Here is a 6,538-nt window from a genome sequence, read left to right on the forward strand (position 1 = left end):
ATGTGCGTGTGTGTGTTGGGAGTGAGAGAGGAATGATTGCTTTATGTATAAAGCCCAAAATTGGAAGCTTTGAAATTCATCACAATTTGAACTCAGCAAAAGAAGCAATGTGCTTCCCAAGAAGGAACTGGTTCCGAAGCCTTTACAAGTCATTAGAATATTTTGAGGATTGCCCGTCTCTCACGTGCACTATAGTTCACTATTTCTTGAAGTGTGGCCCTGACTTGCCTGTGGCGATGGGGATGATGTTGAAGTAGAGATTACTGGCCTCTTTCCCAACCAATTAAATCTGGGCTCGAGCTCAAACATTGACATTATTAAGAAGTTCTTCCAGATGTACATTAAAGTGGAAAAACCATTATATATTTAGCTTACTTAGGCAAATTAATTTGATATTTGCATTTCTGGTGGTTTGTACTTTTTGATTCATTTTAAATGGTTACTCCTGCTTGTCCAACTACATTTTAAATAATAGTATATCAGAAATTGGAATAATACTTAACAGCTTACATCACACCTTTACATGCATTATCTGATTTAATCCCGCACAGAAAATGTTTTTTTTTTTTGTGACGAAGTCTCGCTTGGAGTCTCACTGTGTCGCCCAGGCTGGAGTATAGTGGCACGATCTCAGCTCACTGCAACCTCTGCCTCCCAGGTTCACGCCATTCTCCTGCCTCAGCCTCCCGAGTAGCTGGGACTACAGGCACCTGCCACCATGCTTGGCTAATTTTTTCTATTTTTAGTAGAGATGGGGTTTCACTGTGTTAGCCAGGATGGTCTCGATGTCCTGACCTCGTGATCAGCCTTCCAAAGTGCTGGGATTACAGGCGTGAGCCACCGCGCACGGCCAGAAAATCTTTAAAGTCTAGTAAGTCACACTCGACAAGTGAAAATCACAGTCAGATAGATGGAGGACCTACCCTATGACTAAAAATAATAGAGCCGGGATTGGAACCCAAGGTTTCTGACTGGATTTTATGCTTTTCTCACTGCATCAGACTTGTCTTACATTCATGCTCCACTGGGCATGAGTGTTTTTCAGTTGGATTTCCATACCATTGTTGTGTTTACAAGACTTATAGATAGCTGGAATTTTAGCTATATGCACCCAGTATGCAGTGGCTATCCAATTCTAAAGACAAGACAAGATATCGGTGTTGGACAGAAAGATTTTTGAGTCACTAGAGTCAGGCTATAGTTAAAGCCATGGTTGTGGATGAGATCATTCAGAGAGGACATGTAGACTGAGACAAAAAGAGGGCCCAAGTTGGAACCTAGAGAACTTTAATATGTAAGAAGAAATCACCAGAAGAAGAACCAATGAGAGAAAACAAGAGATGTAGGGAGATCAGATGTCAGGGAGAGGATGAGAACAGAAGAAGCCAACGTGGCAGTAAACTTGCACTGCTTTCCCAAATACTTGGCAATGAAATGAGAGAGGGATGGATGGATGGAAGGATGGATGGATGGATGGATGGATGGATGGATGGATGGATGGATGGATGAATGGATGGAAGGAAGGATGGATGGATGGATGGATGGATGGATGGATGGATGGATGGATGGATAAGGGGGAAAAAGAGAGAGAAAGAGCCTGCTTATAGGATGGAAATGATGCTGAATCAGTGGTATGGTGTTCAGTATGGAAGGGAGTTGGATTTATTTGGGAAATAAAGGGAAGCTTCAATGAAGGGAGAGAGATTGAGAGAGAGAAAGACAATCAGTGCATCTGATATAGATGTTTAGCTTTTGCCCAGGATACAGTAGGAATGAACAAGAGAATTCTTTTTTAAAAAAATTTTTTAATTGACTGGGCACAGTGGCTCAGGCCTGTAATCCCAGCACTTTGGGAGGCCAAGGCAGGTGGATCACACTCTGGCCTGGCCAACACAGCAAAACCCCATCTCTACTAAAAATACAAAAATTAGTTGGGCATTGTGGTGCACACCTGTAATTCCAGCGACTCAGGAGGCTGAGGCATGAGAATCCCCTTGAAGCTGGGAGGCAGAGGTTGCAGTGAGCCAAGATCACACCACTGCACTCCAGCCTGGGCGACAGAGTGAGACTCTGTCTCAAAAACCAAATTGATTGACACATAATAGTTGTACCTATTTATAGGGTACATAGTGATGTTGCAATACATATAATGTATGGTGATTAGATCAGGGTAATTAGCATATTCATTATCTCAAACACTATTATTTCTTTGTGCTGGGAACATTCAGTATCCTCTTCCTAGCTCTTTGAAATCATGTATTGTTGTTGAACTTATTCCTCCTATCTAGCTCTAAATTTCTATCCTTTAACAAACCTCTCCCTAACCCCTCTTCCTCCTACCTATCCCAGCCTCTAGTTTCCTCTGTTCTACTTTTTGCTTCTGTAAGATCAATTATTTTTTAGCTTCCACATATGAGTGAGAACATGTGTTATTTAACTTTCTGTTTCTGGCTTATTTCACCTACCATAATGTTCTCCGGTTTCAAGGGCCAAATGCCCCACATTGATTTACATACAAACCACGTTCCATAGAACTTTGACGGATAGAGTATGTCACACGTGACAGCAGCAAGAACTTTTGAGGAACTGAATCTCAAGTATCTATATACACACAAAAGAATTTCTTTCCTTAAAAAATGTTTAAAATATGTTCAGGGATAAATACAAGATACAAAAATACAAAAGTAAACACAAAACAAAACCAAATATCAAAACTTTCCGAAAGAACCACAAACGGAAGGGACAGAAGAGCACGTCTGCTGCACTTTAATAAAGCAGAACTAGTGATGCTTAATACGCTCACTGAGGTCACTGAACACCCAGCTGACTCAATGTTTAATTTAATGGTCAGTTGCAATACACAGGTGGCTGCACTGAGGAGTCGGTGGTCGAAGCTGTGCCTCCCAAGTGCAAGTGCCAGAGCATTTGCCAGTAGCACCCGGAACAGGAAACCCCAATTCTTTAGACAGCAAAAGGTCGAGTCAACTGTGTCAAGAGCCAGAGAAATACTTGATATTCTTAAATGCATTTCTATTGTAGTTAATACATTACATGACAAAAACCTGACTATATAGATCTGTTGGCCCTACTACTTCTATTGTAGTCCAGACCTTTCATAACTGTATCCCCTTGTGCTCTGTAAGCCAGCCTTGCAAACTGGACCATCGTTTTCCATCCATGCTGTCATTTACAGCTGAGTTTCAAAGACGTCTGGTTATGACACATTTAGGTAGGGTAAAAGATTCCATGGCTGTGTTATCTTACTCTAGGTAAGTTTTAGGTAGAGAAAGTAACTTAGTGATAATAATAAAGTGACACCATACAGGCAAAATTGTAGACGAGGGGTGGGAATAGACAAGGAAAGCAGACATATTAGTTTCAGAAGATGGAGTATGGATAAGTTGCATTTGTACTGTAAAGTATACATATTTTATTGGTGAAATAATTGGAAGTTTATAGTCTAGAAATGTCATTGATGCAAATATGCTTCACGGCACTGTATGGGATTCACCACGCAACTTGTAGCAGACTACATTGATGAGGATGACATAAACATAAATATTCAACTTACAGTCATGAACATCAGTCTCTGAAAATCATGACCGACTCAGAACAACACTGAGGAGCAGTAATAAAACATCCTCTTGGAATAGGAGATGACTGGTATCCCGATCATCCAAGGACATGTGCATTCACAACTTCGGGATTCTGCTGAGTATGACGTGACAGTCAGACTTTCTAGGAGAGTCTGAATTAGAGGCCTCAGGAAATTTTATTAACAAAGCGAATTTGGTGCATGCGTTCCAAAGGTTAGCATAAGCTTTCTGCATATTGTTTCCCCACTACCTGAAGGAAACACCTGCAGCCCTGGGCTGTTTTCTAGTCCTAAGAGCAGAGGACTTCAGGTCTTTCTTTGAGGATCACAGATTTAGATGGCTTGTTTGCATTAACAAACTTTCCTAGTCCCAATTCCTTGGGTAAACCAAGTGGTCCTCCTAGTTTTCTTGTGAATTAATTGAATCAGTTAAGCAGGTACCTTTTTCAAGTGACAATAGAAGCACTTAGAGGATAATAATTCTGGTCGTTCACAGGTGTGGGAGAAATTACTCTGGAACCTGGGTGGCCTTCTGTCTTAGGTGGCGCTTTTACCTGGCAGGGAGGGAGTGGAAGGGAGGTAGAGGGTTTTGACAGTGTCAGTGTAAGAGCGAAACTCCCCTTTATGTAAACGTAGGCTTAAGAACTGCAGGAAAGACATTCATTCATTCATTTATGTGGGCTTAAGAACTGCAGGAAGTGCATTTATTTCGTTGAAAGTTTTTCTAAAGACAAAGTTAACCATGGTGGCCATGGTAAAAACAAAAACTGTTCTTTGTAAGGAGACTCTTTAAAAATCAAAGAATGGAAGGGAAAGTTTAAAAAAAATAAATAAAAGAAGACCATGGGTAAGATGATTTATAATTTAAATCAAAACTAATGGCATGTATTTTGTGAATCAGCAGTCTTATTTCATGAAAATTCCATTTTCTCAAGTCTAGCAGTTAAGGCTGACAAGATGCCATGTTTAACTTGGTAACTGTGTCAACAGGAGAGGCCTTATCTTCTCATTGCTTCAGTATTGAGGCGCGAGGGGAAACAGAACATTGCTCACTTATGACAGGATAAGATTTCGTTTTTGATCAAACATTGAAGTTATCTCCACGTGGGATGTTTAGAGACAGGGCCTTTCACTAACACCCTAGGTGGTAACCATTCTACCTCTGCTGCATCCCTTGTTGGGGAACAGCTTTTTGTGCCATTTCTGAAACAGCAATACTGCTTTTAAGCTCAAGTGACCTGCCAAAAAAATTCTTTCATTAAAACTTGCTTAAAAGCAAACACATATCTAAGTTCATCTTTTCCTTGAGCAAAGAAGGAGTGAGGGAACTTTTGTATTTTATTTCTGCATTCTCTTAACAGAAGGGAGATTTATACTATTTTGTTTATAAGATTTATCCTAGTATATTTTAAATATACTATTTTATTCTCCCAAACAAGGGAGAATAAACCTGAGGAACCCTAACCATGTCTTGACATTTTTTCAGGTATGACAATTGCATACACTAAAACGTTGCCCCAGGATGTCAAGATCAGTGTTAAACCTTGACTTCCTTTAGTCATGGAATGTCAGAGCTGGAGGGAATCTAAGGGGTCATCCCATTCAACAGTTTCAGGTAAAGGTGAGGCAGCCAAGGTCCAGAGAACTACAGGAATCACCAAGCCGAGATCACACCTCTCCTTCCTGGCCAAGTTTAGAATACACTAAAAAGTTAGATAAGTAGGAAGATGCCTGAATCCTTCCTTAGAGTATTTAACAAAGATTTTCTATAACTTATTCTTAAGTGGCTGCACCTTTCCTCAGGCTCTTAAGTATACCAAATGTGTTACACCATTGTATTTCTAGCTTTGTTATGGGACAAATTTTGTGAAGCTGTGTTTTATGTGATTGACCTGAGCTATGCTTTTTTGCTAAGTTTGAGGTGTCAGGTTCTTGTTAAAGAGGTTCCTCTTTGAGCCAAGACATGTTTTTCTAAGGCAGCCCAGTGCCCTGCTGTTGCTTTCTGGTTTCTTTGCAAAGCTTTGGCCGGCTTCCAGCTGTTATAATAAAAGCAACAATGATAACACATTGTACTCCTAGATCACTGTGCTATTTGTCAAGGTCCAGTGCTATACCACAGGTTGGATTCCCTGGAGGGAGGTAGAAATGGCAAGGCTTGCAAAGACTGCTTATACCTATCTCTGTTTTAGGCCTGTTTTTCTAGCTTGGAAAAGAAAAATGTCTTTGCTTAGGTTATACAAGAGGACGTAGAATTCCTCTGCCCAAGTAACTATTTCAATTCTTGGTTCAAACCACCAGATGAAACACTCTAGGGTTCAGTGTGTCAAGAGGGACGTCTGGGAATGGAGTCATCAGCACACTGCGTTGCAATTGCTGAGTGCATACTGAAGGTTAAATCCTGCCCAAAGGCGGGTGCAGTACCCCGGGAGGGCATTTAATGATGTCCCTGTGCAGGCTATCCAAAGCACAGATACACAGACACAGGAGGAGTTATCAAAGAGAATAGTTTCACCACCTCTTTCCAGAGTGATTAATACAGCCTTGTTGTGAACTTCATAGATATTTGCTTAGAGTTCCTAGTCTCCATCCAGTGTTACTATGCCTCAAGCCACTGTAGCGAAAATACTTTCAGAGGATTGCCCTGCTAAAACCAGTGTGGCAATATGGGTGGTAGGACTACGCCTGGTGGATGGTGTGAGATGGAACCTGGGAAATTAGTAGCTCCAGATTCAAAGCCCCAACTAGCATGTTCACTGATTAATTTTATATCATAACTGACACGACCAATTTTTAAAATGCACATTTACAAATACTTGTTGAGCATCTAGTCATGTGCAAGGCATTCTGTTCATGCAGTGGTGGGAGTAGAGGTAAGATCCCTGGTCCATGTTATCTTAGAGCCAAGGAGGGGAAACAGGTAGAGTCCAAACACTAAGCTTTACA

Source organism: Mandrillus leucophaeus, unplaced genomic scaffold, assembly GCF_000951045.1.
Source record: "Mandrillus leucophaeus isolate KB7577 unplaced genomic scaffold, Mleu.le_1.0 Scaffold466, whole genome shotgun sequence".
Taxonomy (NCBI): domain Eukaryota; kingdom Metazoa; phylum Chordata; class Mammalia; order Primates; family Cercopithecidae; genus Mandrillus; species Mandrillus leucophaeus.